The 17,193-nt window shown below is 40.0% G+C and overlaps 1 protein-coding gene across 2 annotated transcripts in view; it reads left to right on the top strand.

The window, feature by feature from the left end:
- The first annotated feature begins 396 nt into the window (after positions 1-396).
- Positions 397-17,193, top strand: part of LOC106569122 (suppression of tumorigenicity 18 protein) — a 62,747-nt gene continuing 45,950 nt past the window's right edge. The window contains exons 1-2 of one of the 2 annotated variants that reach the window (XM_045694196.1): positions 397-920; positions 2,345-2,501. The gene's annotated coding sequence lies outside the window, so the exon portion shown is untranslated. Of the gene's footprint in view, positions 921-2,344; positions 2,502-3,733; positions 3,824-17,193 lie in introns of those variants that run through there. The other variant, XM_045694198.1, reaches the window with a different exon arrangement.

Raw genomic sequence — 17,193 nt, 5'->3', positions numbered from 1 at the left:
AATATCGTGCCCGGCAGTGAACGTATCTTATTAAAGACCTATTATTATTGTTATTATTGTAAACAATTTGCATTGTGAAAACTATTTTAAAATGGCTCATACTACGATTAATACTCGCAACTGTTATTATTTTTGGAAGAAAAAAAGAGAGACTCCCCCAAAAAAGTGTTTGTTTATATATATATATATATATATATATATATATATATATATATATATATAGATATATATATAGATATAGATATAGATATATAGATATATATTAATCAACACTTTTTTTTTAAATCAAATCTTTAACTTCTGATCAATACATTACCTTACTTTTTTTTTTCTCAACACTTTTTTGCGGACCCGCTGCAGTATCCACACGGACCACAGGTTGGTAACCACTGAACTAGATAGCCACCATCTTTGATACAGCATACCTTTGCAACACATAGGGGAGTGACATGAAAGGTTATGTATTCATTGTATTGATCAGAAGTTAAAGATTTCTTGAACAACTTACAATAAACATGTTGGTTGGTGTGCTAGCTTAGAAAATATGCTATGAAAAGGGCACTTCACGCCAGTTTGCAAGCTAGCTAGTAGCTATATAACGTTAAGCAAATACGTTAAAAATGACAAACGTGTGTGGTTGAAACCCACAATTTGTGAAGCTTAACTATAAGAAGTGAAAATATAACTTGTTCATTTGTAGTCTTCAATGTTTTTTTGTGACATGAGCTACAACTTTACAAAGCTAACTATACTACTTCTGAACACCACCAGAGGTAGCTACTGAAATCAATGTGTTGATACAATTTATCCATCCTGTTTCTTTATTTGTTATAGCTATTTTCCAAGTGACCACCACAACTCATAGAGAGACTACAGGACAAACATGGCTGTGTCCCCAAAAAGAAGAATGAGGAGCAGAGGTAAAGTGTTAAAGCCAGCTGCTAAACTGAAATGCTCACTGTCTGTTCAAATTGGGAGGGAGGGAAGATTATTTGCAACAGAAGTTGCGCTGTTGGCCTGTTGAGTGTGGTGTCAGCTGGTCCCAGACCCAGTGGCCCTCACTGGGCTATGCTCTGCTGAAGGGAGGGAGAGTGGCTAATGGCTGGCCACAGCTCAGGACATGGCCTCGTTTGTTCATGGTCCCCCATCTCTGAAAAGAGTTATGCTGTTTACTTTGAATGGACAGCGTTTTTCTTTGTGTGCTCAATCAAAACAGAGGGGCAAAGTTAGTCAGCAAGTTGCATAGCTATCTGCATTCTAATTCTTCCAGCCTCTCTTGTATCAAGTTTGGAAACAATGTTTGACACTGTGTTTGACTGGACTGGGATGCTGGAGGTAGGAGAGATTTGTTTACCTTGCCAATACTAGATAGAACTAGATTCTAGATTCTAATTCATTCGTCAGCCACTTCTCAAATATATCTACTACAGTAGTGTACAGTAGCTTACAATCATCATATAACCCTCAGAATATAATGCATACAAATGATGGTTCAGTGAGTATAAGCTATGTACTTAAAATATTTATATGCTTTTTTTATCTGATCTATTTTCTAACAAGGTATTTGCCTATGAATCCCTGGCACTTTTGATATTACCTGAAGGCAAATTGTACAGATTTATACAAGTTATTTACAACAACAGCCAAGCCATTCCTCTGGAAACTAGGCTGCAGATCAAAGGATTGGTTTGATCTCTACTTAGCATATTTGTTTAACCTAGCCAGTGATTCTGAAAAGTGCACAAGCTTTTGCCGTGATATGCAGAGCACCCTTTATCTGTCTTTTTCTTGTGTTAGCTCTGGATTTAAGTACTTTCTGTATTTAAGAGACAACTGGATTTGCCAGCTTTTGAAATTGAGTTGCCCACTGCTAGCTGTCTTGGCACCCAGGGATAGATAACTAGGTATGTTCCACCGCTAATCCTGATCGGCCTTGTAATAGTATTTGTGGACTGTACAGCACTCAATTAGGGCATAATGTGCTATTTTTATTTCCTTTAAGTTGGATTAAATTTGAAATCATGTGCAGTTTTTGCATATCTACTGTTTACTTTTTGAAGTATTGTTTTATAGCAGTTTTATTCAGGCAATGATGCTCTGCACACACAGATACAAAATGTCAAGCAAATAAACAATTTTCAAGTGCTCTAAAAAAAAATATGCCAGGGCAACCGGGCCATTTTCTGGAAAGCTTAAGAGAATGCATATGCACACAATGCCCTAATTCTCTCTTACTTTGGGCATGGGGAAAGATGAGCACAGGTTTATTGAGAGCCAGAAAAGGGGGCAGATAACTCACAAGAGGGATAAACCTGGGAAGTCATGCTGTAAATGTGTTTTACAGAAAACAATGAAAGGAGCAGACAAAGCGATTGTGGCAAAGTCCTTTGGAATATGGAAAAGCAGCTCTCAAAGGTCCAGGACCATGGAGAAGCCGGATGAGCTGTCCGAGGAGAGCAAGGAGAACCTTTCCAGCTGCACCTGTGAGTCCCTGCGAAAAGGTAAGGAACCAACAACCGATGGAGGAAAAGTGTCTCTACCTTATTTCAAATAGTCATAGGCCTATGTCTCTCAGCTTATTTTTCTTGTGGCCGTTTTAAATATTACTAGCAACATTGTTTTTCATTTGACTCTCCAGCTAGCCTGCTCTTTCCAGCCAGTGAACAAACAAACAAACCACATTGTTGGGCAGGAGAATTCCTTTTGAGGGAAAGTGTGTCTCCAATGATACCACGCTGCCAGGAAAAAGACAAAGCAAAAAATAGCTAACACAAAAACAGTCACAGGTGCATGGGACTGAGAGAGAACCCAGTGAATGGTCACCGCAGTCCCCAGGAGGTCTTTCAGTGTAAGCCAGTGCGGTGGGTGGACTTCTGACAAGGACATTGGTGAGCAGCCAGGTGGAGTGTGTAACTGTGAATGCTCCTGTTTATTCTTTTCACATGCTAATGTACCTCCAATCTGACTTCTCTATGTGGCAAAAACTTTACTTTTAGTTTACGTTTATGCCCACTAAATATTGTACTACACTTAACAAAATATAAACTCAACATGCAATGATTTCAAAGATTTTTCAAAGAATTACAGTTCATGTAAGGAAATCAGTCAATTGAAATGAATTCATTAGACCCTAATGTATGTATTTCATATGACTGGAAATAGAGATATGCATCTGTTGGTCACAGATACCTTAAAAAGAAGTGGCGCTGTGGATCAGAAAACCAGTCAGTATCTGGTGTGAACTCCATTTGCCTCATGCAGCGCGACACATCTCCTTCGCGTAGAGTTGATCAGTCTGTTAATTGTGGCCTGTGGAATGTTATCTCACTCCTCTTCAATGGCTGTGGGACGTTTCTGGATATTGGTGGGAACTGGAACGCTGCCATACACGTCACCGATTGAGCATGTTTGGGATGCTCTGGATTGACATGTCTGGTGAATATGCAGGGCATGGAAGAACTTGTACATTTTCAGCTTCCAGTAATTGTGTACAGATCCTTGTGACATGGGGCCGTGTATTATCATGCTGAAACATGAGGTGATGGCAGCAGATGAATGGCACGACATTGGGCCTCTGGATCTCGTCACGATATCTTTGTGCTTTCAAATTACCATTGATAAAATGCAATTGTGTTTGTTGTCCGTGGCTTATGCCTGCCCATACCATAACCATACCATGGGGCTCTCTGTTCACAACGTTCACAGCCGCAAACTGCTTGCCCACACAACGCCATACACCCTGTCTGCCATCTGCCCGGTACAGTTGAAACCGGGATTCATCCATGAAGAGCACACTTCCCCAGAGTGCCAGTGACCATCGAAGGTAGGCATTTGCCAATTGAAGTCGGTTAAGACGCTGAATTGCAGTCAGGTCAGTACCCTGGTGAGTACGACGAGCACCCTGAGACAGTTTCTGACAGTTTGTTCAGAAATTTGTCGGTCATGCAAACCCACAGTTTCATCAGCTGTCTGGGTGGCTTGTCTCAGACCATCCCGCAGGTGAAGAGCGGCTTATGGTAGAGAAATAAACTTTCAAGTGTCTGGCAACAGCTCTGGTGGACATTCCTGCAGGCAGCATGCCAATTGCTCGCTCCCTCAAAACCTGAGACATCTGTGGCATTGTGTTGTGAGACAAAACTTCACATTTTAGAGTAGCCTTTTATTGTCCACAGCACAAGGTGCACCTGTGTAATGATCATGCTGTTTAATCAGCTTATTGATATGCTACACCTGTCAGGTGGATGGATTATGTTGGCAAAGGGGAAATGGTCACTAACAGGAATGTAAACAAACATTTGAAAGAAATAACATTTTTGTGCATATGAAACATTTCTGGGGTCTTTTAGTTCAGCTCATGAAACATGGGACCAACACTTTACATGTTGCATTTCTATTTTTGTTTATTATATACATTTTGCCTTCCTGTATTATACTTATGCTAAATTGCATATTCTATTCTTCTGAGCCATTAACTTTATGTTCGTATTTTGATATTTTATTATTTCTTACTGCAAGTAAGCTTTTCGTTGGATAGTGTATACCATGTGTATCCTGTACATACGACTAATAAAAAATGCATCTTGAAACTTGAAAAACGTAAAACACACAGAAGCATTTTGATAACTTGTATGTAACTCAATGTAATAATTGATGATATGCATTGAAATTGAATTAGTATGCAGTATGGTGCAGGATGGCAATCCAGTGTTACATGGAGGTTAACAGGCCTTTTTATTGGTACTGTAGGGTCTGACTTTCCATCCTTAATTGATGTAACTCTATTTTGTCCACACTTACAGTAACATGTATTTGGCTTATCAGCATACACTGTTGGCATCAAATATTTGCAGAGGGCAGATCAAATCAAATTGTATTAGTCACATGCGCAGGTGTAGACCTTACAGTGAAATGCTTACTTATGAGCCCCCAACCAACAGTGCAGTTAAAAAAAATATGGATAAAAGTAACAAGTAATTAAAGAGCAGCAGTAAAAAATAAAATAACAATATATACAGGGGGGTGCCAGTACAGAGTCAATGTGCGGGGGCACCGGTTAGTTGAGGTAGTATGTACGTGTAGGTAGAGTTAATTAAAGTGACTATGCATAGATGATAACAACAGAGATACGGGTAGAAGTTGTTTAGAAGCCTTTTAGACCTAGACTTGGCACTCCTGTACTGCTTGCCATGCTGTAGCAGAGAGAACAGTCTATGACTAGGGTGGATGGAGTCTTTGACAATTATTAGGGCCTTCCTCTGACACCGCCTGGTATAGAGGTCCTGGATGGCAGGAAGCTTTGCCCCAGTGATGTACTGGGCCGTTCGCACTACCCTCTGTAGTGCCTTGCGGTCGGAGGCCGAGCAGTTGCCATACTAGGCATTGATGCAACCAGTCCGGATGCTCCCGATGGTGCAGCTGTAGAATCTTTTGAGGATCTGAGGACCCATGCCAAATCTTTTCAGTCTCCTGAGGGGGAATAGTTTTTTTTATGTCCGCTTCACGACTGTCATGGTGTGCTTGGACCATGTTAGTTTGTTGGTGATGTGGACACCAAGGAACTTGAAGCTCTCAACCTGCTCCGCTGCAGCCCCGTCGATGAGAATGGGGGCGTGCTCGGTCCTCTTTTTCCTGTAGTCCACAATCATCTCCTTTGTCTTGATCACGTTGAGGGAGATAGGCTCCACATTCTGTTCACACGCACCACTAAGTGGACAGTATGAACAGAGAAGTATGTGGATTATACGAATAAGATCATTCAGCCCATCTAGGTCGATGGACCTACAATTCTGTCCACTTTACCAATACTCCATCTTGTTACTCTCACATAATTCCAACCTTATAGTAAATAGCTAACTTTAAATGATATCATGAGCTTTCATCATAGTAAAATAATTTATCTATCTGTGCATATGTCTCTTTCAAATTCAGTTTCTGGAAAGGGATATATGGCTCCTCTGTACTAGAAACATTTCCATACCTTCTAGTGTGAACTCTATTAATAGCATCGAAGGCAGCATTAACATCTGCACCTCTAGCATATTTTCTGTATAACCAACGACTACAAATGACATGCTGAGTTCCTAACCCAGCTCCAACCATGAATTACTGTGTGCTCAGTGTAATTATAAAGGAGGATTGTTGTCACGCTATAATGCAGAATGCCAGGTACACACTGGCGGTGTCTCCCATTACCACAAACTCACAGAGCCGTAACTATGTATCCTACAATATGTACCCTAATCTCTAAGGTCAGCAGTAATTAGTTTAGATTTCTCTCTTTCTTGTTGAAACCTGAAATCAGCCATTTGTCTGCTGATAAAAATAAAACATGAGGGAAATGGAGAAAGTGCAATACTTTGGTGCTCCATTCTTCCTAAACCTGTTTAGGTCAGGGAGATCATTCAAGATTAAGTTCGAAATTGGACGTCTATCCATGTCCTTATGATGTCGGGAAATGCCTTCAAAACTGTCAGTAGGGGAAACGGTGAGCGCTATTATGGTCAAGTAGGCTTGGGTGGTGTAGATGGCTGGAGGATGGGTGTAATCCCATGACTCTGGGTCAGAATGCTGTGTGTTCAATCCCAGTGGTGGACATAGATTATTTTTTTTAACCCTATCCCTAACTCTTACCTTAACCATTTGGAATGAATGCCTAAACTTAACCCTTAAAGGCCCACCTCAGAGGAAGTTGCTGCACCTATTTTGAGTAATTCCTGTCCTAGAGCGGAAATTCTCGTTTACGTTCCACCTCGAAGATTGACGCAGGCTGCTAATTCAGGAATTGGGGGTGGGAACGTTGTCATAGCAGAGGATTTACAACAAATATGGCGCTGACTGACAGGTGTCAGTGTAACTAGCTAGCATGTTAACTTTAGCCAGCTAATGAAAATTATGTGAGCACCGTTTCAGTTAAGAAGGTTGAAAGTAATTATATCAGAAAAGATTACCAGTCTACTTGTCAAGAGATGAGTCCCAGCCAAACCATGCCTCTACGGGCTCCCGAGTGGTGCAGCGGTCTAAAGCACTGCATCTCAGTGCTTGAGGCATCACTACAGACCCTGGTTCGATTCCATGTTGTATCACAACCGGCCGTGATTGGGAGTCCCATAGGGTGGCGCATAATTGGCCCAGCATCGTCTGGGTTAGGGTTTGGCCAGGGTAGGCCGTCATTGTAAATAAGAATTTGTTCCTGACTTGCCTAGTTAAATAAAATCAATTAAAATATACTAGCTGTTGATATGTTGAGGGTTGACGTTTGTCCGACTTTTTCCATTTTAATAATATGAGTAAAACCGTGTCGGATTCCAGACGTCATTAATATTTGGACATGCACACGGACATGATCAAATAGCTATATTGTTTGTTCTCTCTGTTTATCATTTTCTCTTTAGGATCAGTAGAATGGTTGAAAATGGGAACCCTGCATACCCAGGGCACCGGGCCATGCAAAACAAATTTGCCAAAACGTTAGTGGTCAAAACCATTCATCTTGGGGGAGTGGGGTTCTAAAATGCAATCATATCACACAATTTTACCGTTTGTAACCCACCATCTCTTTTCGGCTTTATGTTCCAAAATTTGAAATGGTGTTTATACATTGAATAAAAGTACAGACTCAGTGCTTCAAAATGGTGTATCATACACTGTAGTTGGAGGGACCATGGGGAAGTAATGCTGCTTTAAAAGTTGATCAAATTATGATCCCATTTAGGAGAAAAAGGCATTTCAACATTTTGCTGCAAATTTCACATATTAATCCTTTGGAAACATATATTTAGAAAAGGAATACTTTCACCAAATTGCCAAAATGGATTCTCTGAACATTATCTCACTAAGTTCCTGCATTAGGCAAACCATTAACAGTATAAAATTGCCTATTGTTTTATAATAAAGATAACCTTTCACATTGAACAGCTACAGTGCCGCTCTTTGTTTACGCTCCTACCCTCTAAAGCCTGACACCCACCGATCTCTTAAAGAATTCACATTGGGACCCATGATGGTGATGTAGTGCTTAAAAAAAACGAAGAAAAGATTAACATTAAAATACTTTAATTTCAAGTGCTAAAGGTAGTAGCCTACAATTAGGAAAACTTAAAAAAACACAAAGGATTAGGTTAAAACACTATCTAGACCTAGGCCTATATCATAAGATCCTTTGAGTGACTTTGGTTCAGGTCATGTTATGATATGAACAAAGGAATCTAGCCTGACAGCACATTTCTGTCCTGCCCTTTGGAACAGGACATGTAATGTCCATGGCCCTTTCACTGCAACAGTCCTGATCTTCTCAAATATATGTTTGCCGGGTTGTGTCCAGTCCGGGCGATGCTTTCGCATCTCTGGAAGGACGTTAACATTGCACAGCAGCTGAAATCTGGTTCCATCTGAGTGAAAGCTCCTTTGTCACAACAACACCAGGTTCCAGACAATTGAAGCTGTAAAGGAGGAAAGCAGACAAATATAGACAACACATTAAAACATTGCATACCAGAAATAAGATTCATTGACCCCCAAGTTCAAGTAATAAGCTCAAAGTACAAAGACAAAATACCTAAAGTGTTGCTTGTTCACCCCCGATCATCTCCTTGTATTGGTGGTGGAGAGCAGGTTTATACTGAAAGACAAATTCCAGAAAAATAGGTTAAAACATGAATTAATTAATCTCCTATAGCTTGTTATTGCCTGTTGACTGCTACAGCTGTACTAAAATGCACCCCTACACACTCAACCTGCTTCCAGCCAAACAATGACAATGCAGACACTACAAGATAACTAGCTAGATTTAGCAAACATTTATAAATATAAAATGGTCATCTATTTTTTTTTATAATGCAGACTAGCTATACAATTTGTGAATCTTAACAAATTATCTAAAGGATTATGATTATTTGCTGGTAAGAAAAGGGGTGCAGCAAGAACATTAGTTTGCACCCTCTATTTTAATGGAAAGGCCATGTGTAGGGTCGTCACTAGTTAACACAGCCACAAAGTCACAAACCCCATCCATTTCTACTTTTTCTCTTCTTAAAATTGCATTTTAAATCTCTCACATTTACCCTAACTTTAACCACACTGCTAACCTTAGCCTAACGTTAAATTAAGACCTAAAAGCTCATTTTAGTTTTCATAAATTTGTACGATATAGCCAATTTTGACTTTGACTGTTTTGTCTAGTGGAAATCCAAGTGTAGGCTACAGAGAAAAGCTATTTGGCTCTCAGAATACTCATGATTAGGAAGAACTTTGCAGCAGGTGTTTCTGATTTAATTAACTTTGCCATGCTGGTGGTTGGTAACATTTTAAATAAATCCAACCCTGAAATGAAACGTAGGCTGAAAAGAAAGTGCACATCTCATAGGAAAATACACGTAACATGCTGACAACACCGCTCGCGCATGTTGATTTTGTCAACCCACACCAGATGCGATCAGGACATGCAGGTTTCTAGTAATCTCTCCTCCTTCAGGCCTCTTCTTCTTCTTTGGACTTTATATGGCGGTTGGCAACCAACTTTAAGGTGCATTACCACCACTAACTGGACTGGAGTGTGGACCTCAGTTCATCTTTCAATCACCCACGTGGGAATATGCTCATTAAAACCAATGAGGAGATGGGAGAGGCGGAACTTGCAGCACGTCAAGCGTCACAAATAAACTCAGCAAAAACAGAAACGTCCTCTCACTGTCGACTGCGTTTCTTTTCAGCAAACTTAATGTGTAAGAATTTGTATGAACGTAACAAGATTCAACAAGTGAGACATAAACTTTACAAGTTCCACAGACATGTGACTAACAGAAATGGAATAATGTGTCCCTGAACAAGGGGGGGGGTCAAAATCAAAAGTAACAGTCAGTATCTGATGTAGCCACCAGCTGCTTTAAGTATTGCAGTGCATCTCCTCCTCATGGACTGCACCAGATTTGCTGTGAGATGTTACACCGCTCTTCCATCAGGCACCTGCAAGTTCCCAGACATTTCTGGGAGGGCCCTAGCCCTCACCCTCTGATCCAACAGGTCCTAGACGTGCTCAATGGGATTGAGATCCGGGCTCTTGGCTGGCCATGACAGAACATTGATATTCCTGTCTTGCAGGAAATCACGCACAGAACGAGCAGTATAGCTGGTGGCATTGTCATGTTGGAGGGTCATGACAGGATGAGCCTGCAGGAAGGGTACCACTTGAGGGAGGAGGATGTCTTCCCTGTAACACACAACGTTGAGATTGCCTGCAATGACAACAAGCTCAGTCCGATGATGCTGTGACACACCGCCCCAGACCATGACGGACCCTCCACCTCCAAATCGATCCCGCTCCAGAGTACAGGCCTCGGTGTAACACTCATTCCTTTGACGATAAACGCAAATCCGACCATCCCCCCTGGTGAGACAAAACCGCGACTCGTCAGTGAAGAGCACTTTTTGCCAGTCCTGTCTGGTCCAGCGACGGTGGGTTTGTGCCCATAGGCGACGTTGTTGCCGGTGATGTCTGGTGAGGACCTGCCTTACAACATGCCTACAAGCCCTCAGTCCAGCCTCTCTCAGCCTATTGCGGACAGTCTGGGCACTGATGGAGGGATTGTGCATTCCTGGTGTAACTCGGGCAGTTGTTGCTGCCATCCTGTACCCGTCCCGCAGGTGTGATGTTCGGATGTACCGATCCTGTGCAGGTGTTGTTCCACGTGCTCTGCCACTGCGAGGACGATCAGCTGTCCATCCTTTCTCCCTGTAGCGCTGTCTTAGGCGTCTCACATTACGGACATTGCAATTTATTTCCCTGGCCACATCTGTAGTCCTCATGTCTCCTTAGTAGAAAGGCCTCTTTAGTGTCCTAAGTTTTCATAACTGTGACCTTAATTGCCTACCGTCTTTAAGCTGTTCGTGTCTTATCGACCGTTCCACAGGTGCATGTTCATTAATTGTTTATGGTTCATTGAACAAGCATGGGAAACGGTGTTTAAACCCTTTACAATGAAGATCTGTGAAGATATTTGGATTTTTACGAATTATCTTTGAAAGACAGGGTCCTGAAAAAGGGACGTTTCTTTTTTTTGCTGAGTTTAGAACCAAGTTCTATTTTATCGCCTGGCTACGCAGACGTGTGGGTGCAATGATTGAATAACATGCATGTGTACATTTGTTTTGCAAAGCTTGCGCACGCGTTGTGGTCAGCATGTAAGAGTCACGAAACATCCGAAGTCACACATTCGGATTTGGCACTTCAAGCCCAAATACAGTGAGCTCCAACAGTATCGGGACAGTGACACATTTTTTGTTGTTGTTTTGGCTCCAGCACTTTGGATAACAAATGGTACTATGGGTAAGCTCTGGCCATCATCTTTCAGCTCGAAAAAGTGCATTTCTATTCGTGTGGGTGTTTTTAAATTTGAAACTTTTGGAGAAATTGAACAATACTGAGCAGTAGCTTTGAAATTTGACGTTTGGCGAAATGGAACGATACAGAGCAGGGTGTCCAAAACACTTCCAAATGTTATGTTTGGAGCAACTTTGAAATTTGATGTTTGGAGAAACGTGGATGAACGTCTAATTCTGCAGTGAGACTGTGAGAGCTTATTGGCTTAGGTTATGTGACTGAGCCATGGTTGCTGTGTGAAATTGTATCCCGATACTGGCACTGCGTCCTTGTGAGGGAGTCTTGTAAAATGGGTTTACTTAGCGCCTTTGCTGGCATTTTCTGAAGATAGCAAATGCACAAACACTGCCCCCTGATCGTATTAACTGTAGAACAAAGTGATGTAACTCTTTGTCTTGCTTGTGTGGCATAGGTTTCCTCTGTATGAGTTTAGTGGTCAGCTCAAAATGTATGTTGCCAGGGATGTTACAGAACCAACATGCAGTTCAGCCATAAGACAAGTATCACTATTTAATATGACTGATTGTCTCTTCTGTGGTTTATCATTGGACATGAATTGACTGTAAACTTCTGTCCCCAAAATGCACCATGTTAAACTAGAGACCTGCTGAGTGAGATACCCTTGCCCTTGGGCAACCATCCATGGAAGCAATCTCCTATAGTAACACATACAGTACTTTACATTAAAGGAACTAGTATGAGACAAGTTATTAATACTGTTTCCCTTTGCAAGCACATATCTTGCTGATATGGTGTTCTCCTTTAAGCCCTTCCTATGGACACATTGTATTTTGTTATCGTGCATAAAAATAATATACTGTATAGTATACTGTACAACGCATTCAGTACATGGCCCACATGTGTACTGTACACCTAGTATTTTACAGAGACTAGAATACCAAGGTGTGTCGAGACCTTTCTTTAATCACTCAATTTACAGTACAAATCAGTTGAAATATCTCCACGCATCCCACTTATTTACATTTTAATTACTACTATTACTTATTTTTGGGATGTGACTATAGCAAGGCCTTGCACTAGAACGAAGCAAAAATACTTTTTCACTGGAGGTTTAGGTGCTTGTTTCTTTTAAATACCATCATCTTTGCTGAAATCCCCTCTCAAAAGAACCTTTCACTTGCTGGAATAAATTCAAATTAAATTTTAAATCCCTCTTTGCATTTCTTCAGCCTCTTTTAAAATAGCTGCCTCCTCTTAGAAAGCTGTTTATGTAGTGATCTGTTCATAATCCAGTTTGTTTCTCAACAGCGAAAAACACAGAAATCGTATTATCACTATTTTGGAGAGATGATGCGAGAAATCAGGAACTATAAATGTCTGGATCTGTAGAAGTTTTCTAAGTGCAAAAGACCATTGATGAAGAACAGTAACATTTGACTTGCAAATATCGATAGTACATTGTATTGAGAGATCTCAGAATGTATCAAATACCTTTTGTGATGTTATTCAAAAAACTAGACAATGGCTGTACATTAGTCTCAAGTTATCTACCTAGCACATATTTATCAGAAATGTTCTACCATGTGATATACAGCTTTTGTACTGAGCATATTAAGATTTAACTATTGGCACAATGGGTGAACCTTACATGTCATCTTCCAGACTTCTATAAACAAAAACCCTCCCCAATCTCACAAGGCCTTCTAATATTTTGTAGAAAACAAGATTTAATCAAGAATGAAATTAATAAAAATATAAAACAGCAACACATTTATATGGAAGTGCCTTGTGATATATATCCAGCTGAAAATATGTAAAATAACTGGGAAGAGCCTGTTGGGAGATTTAATTTGCTCCAGCTAGATTGGGTTCATTGTTTGGAAACAAATTATAATTCTGTCTCCAGAAAGTTAACAAAGATCTAAACAAAAGGAAATCAATGGCCAAGCCCATTAATCACTCAAACCAAGCTACTTGTGCTGAAGAAACTTACTTCATAATCAATTTCTTTGTTTTGCTCAAAAGGGCATTTGCATTCTGATTCATGTCAGCAAGCTTATTGTATTGGGCGCAATCAAAATATTGTAAATCACATTAATGAAAGTATTTTTGTATTTTCAAGTGTCTCTGAATAGTCATCATGATAAGCTGTGGCTGTCTTACAAACTGCTGTAAAAAGCTGTTTTTAACACGGACCACTGCGCTACTGATAAGGGTCATGTGTTGATTTGTCAACAACAAAAGGTATCGAGGTGGAACATTGTGCCAGACTCTTGTGTCTAGTGATTTAAGACTTATGATTCTGGCATTGATAATACTGACCTTTAAGCACAAGTACAAGCAATCCAACTCTGCAGAGTTTCTGCTAAAGATCGTCAGTTATAAAATCGAGACAAATCTGTGAGCTACAGAATGTGTTGCTGAATGCTACTTATTATTCATTATTATTATTATCAAGACAATCTACTGCTCATCAGCATGATCATTACAGAAGCCACAGACTCACCTGTTGCCATTGTTTGTGGTCATTACTTTGCCTGGCCATCCCAGGGGAGCCACTTTGTGGATGGGTCGGGGGTTATGTCGGTCTGTTGCCTTGAGTCAATATCTGAGACTGCTAGAGTAGACCCAGTTGAAAACCAGTCCCCAAGACCCAATACTCAGACCCAGAACTAGACCTAGTGTTTCAAAACTGTGACAAGATCAAGACCAGTTTAAATGTTGAAAACGAGATCCAGACCAAGACAATTGTAAGAAGTCAGGCATCTTATTCCTAAACATAAACCATTGCATGGCCTACCAGCTTGCACATAAGGGAAGCAAGGCACCCTGGCACTTGTGCGTTAAATCATTCCTTCTTGGCCACATAACTCTGGCAAGAGGAGGTATTGAGCGATATGTCTTGACCACAAGTTGAGTGACTACGAAAACCATGTTGTCCAAACATTAGCTCAGACCCAGACCAGAAGTATTGGATCACCGATCCATACAGAAGACACCGATCCATATACCTTGGGCACTGAAACCCTGGTCCATGCGGTCTTAAGTGGTGTTGACCTAGACCATGAGATCAAGTCTCCATCTTTGCTACATTTCACTAAAAGATGAACAACTAGTCCATTTTAATATCACCTAGCATACTACGATATTCAGAACTGTTGAGCATACAACTTTTCCAAGCGATTGTGTATGCCATGGTAAAGCACAAAAGAGCAGTCAGAAACTTTTGTCTGCAATCTGACTTCTTTACTACTACAGCAGCAGATCACCCAACGGTGTTATGTAGCTTTTGAATCACTGCAGTACCTCAAGTCCTAGAGTACATTTACATTTACATTTAAGTCATTTAGCAGACGCACTTATCCAGAGCGACTTACAAATAGCGAGGTTGTCATTAAGCATTGGGGGTGTGTCTTTAAAGGTCGCCCACCGTTATACCCTAGTTATCCCCAAGGGCAATGTTGGGTAGTACTAATTGTTTCTTTAACTGTGATTTAGTTACATGCGGTGAAGATAATGATCCCCATGGAAAATGTGCTGTCTTTTCAAAGAAACTTTCCCTGCCTGTTGACATCAACATAAGGATAGTTACATATCCTGGAGCTATATCATCAACATGCACTTACAGTGCCTTCAGAAGTATTCATACCCCATGATTTATTCCACGTTTTGTTGTTACAGCCTGAATTCAAAATGTATTAAATTGATTTCCTTTCTCCCCCATCGACACACAGTAACCCATAATGACAAAGTGAAAACATGTTTTTAGAAAATGTAGCAAATATATTGAAAATTAAATGCAGAAATATCTAATTTACATAAGTATTCACACCTTTGAGTCGATACATGTTAGCATCACCTTTGGCAGCGATTACTGCCGTGAGTCTTTCTGGTTAAGTCTTCTAGGAGCTTTGCACATCTGGATTGCACAAAATGTGCACATTTATTCTTTAAGCTCTGTCAAATTGGTTGTTGATCATTGCTAGATAGCCATTTTCAAGTCTTGCCATAGATTTTCAAGACGATTTAAGTCCAAATTGTAACTAAGCCATGTAGGAAAGTGGACAGAACCAGGTTTTCCTCTAGGATTTTGCCTGTGCTTAGCTCTATTCCGTTTCTTTTTAGCCTAAAAAACTCCCTGGTCTTTGCCGATGACGAACATTTCCATAACATGATGCAGCCACCACCATGCTTGAAATATGAAGAGTGGTACTCAGTGATGTGTTGTTGGATTTGCCCCAAACATAATGCTTTGTGTTCAGGACATAAACTTCCTTTCTTTGCCACATTTTTTTCCCAGTTTTACTTTAGTGCCTTATTGCAAACAGGATTGATGTTTTGGAATATTTTTATTCTGTACAGGCTTCCTTCTTTTCAATCTGTCATTTAAGTTAGTATTGTGGAAAAACAACAATGTTGTTGATCCATTCTCAGTTTTATTCTATCACAGCCATTACACTGTAACTGTTTTAAAGTCACCATTGGCCCCATGGTGAAATCCCTGAGTGGTTTCCTTTTTCTCTGGCAACTGATTTAGGAAGGATGCCTGTATCTTTGTAGTGACTGGGTGTATTGATACACCATCCAAAGTGTAATGAATAACTTCACCATGCTCAAAAGGATATTCAATGTCTGCTTTATTTTTTTAAATGTTTTTATCTACCACTAGGTGCCTTTCTTTGTGAGGCTTTGGAAAACCTCCCTGGTCTTTGTGGTTGAATCTGTATATATATTTATTTATTTAACCTTTATTTAACTAGGCAAGTTTGAAATTGACTGCTTGACTGAGGGACCTTTTATATAATTATCTGTATGTGTGGGGTACTGAGATGAGGTAGTCATTCATTAGTCCATGCAACATTTTATATGACTTGTTAAGATTATTTTCACTCCTGAACTTGTTTAGGCTTGCCATAACAAAGTGGTTGAATACTTATTGACTGAATACATTTCAGCTTTCATTTTTTATTAAGTTGTACAAATTTCAAAAAATATAATTCCACTTTGACATTATGGGGTATTGTATGAAGGCCAGTGACTCAAAATTTAACCCATTTTAAATTCAGGCTGTAACACAAAATATGGAAAAAGTCAAGGGGTGTGCATACTTTCTGAAGGCACTGTATGCGTTGTTGCTCTTTATTTGCATATGCAAATTGCTAAAACATTTTTTAATTCCAATAATTTTATGTGACTATTTCTGTGATGAACAAGGCATCAAGTGGTTGCACAATGGCAGACAGATGAGTAAATGGGGTTTCGCACTATAAACCAGGAGGTGGTGATTGGCTATTCGTATTATGTGAGCACAATTCTGAAGCATTTTATCTTAAATTAACCTCACTTTATTTTAGTATATAATGATTTCAATATTTTAGATTAATGACTGAATGAATATTCATACCTACTCTGTTGTATTGCATGGAAACCTAGAACTCGAACCAGCTTTGGGTTGCCGGTTGCCTAGATTTGAATTTAGATTTTTTTAAAGCATCGTTGGTTGACTTCATAAAGATAATTTATTGTTCTTACAGTACATTAAAAGAAGTCCGGAAAACATTATATTTGTGTAGGCTTTACACAAAGCCCGTATCGTGCTCAAAAACAATGGGGTGCTTTGACATTTCACTTCTTTGCTTACATAATTTGCAGCACATTGCAAAAAGCTTTTAGACACACGTGACCCATTGTAATACTTTTCTAAATGCAATCAAACACTTTCTACAAACATGAGCAGGACTTTTTAAATGTGAACCCTTGTCTGACATGTAATTTCATCCAACCCACTCCTCTTTTCATTCCTCCACTATCTCCCCCCAGTTTTCCTGTTGATGAAATAGTTTTGAAAAACACTATAT

This window comes from Salmo salar, chromosome ssa14 (assembly GCF_905237065.1).
Source record: "Salmo salar chromosome ssa14, Ssal_v3.1, whole genome shotgun sequence".
In the NCBI taxonomy this organism is placed as follows: domain Eukaryota; kingdom Metazoa; phylum Chordata; class Actinopteri; order Salmoniformes; family Salmonidae; genus Salmo; species Salmo salar.
The sequence above is the reverse complement of the archived record's forward strand: the minus strand, read 5'-3'. Positions and strand labels throughout refer to the sequence as shown.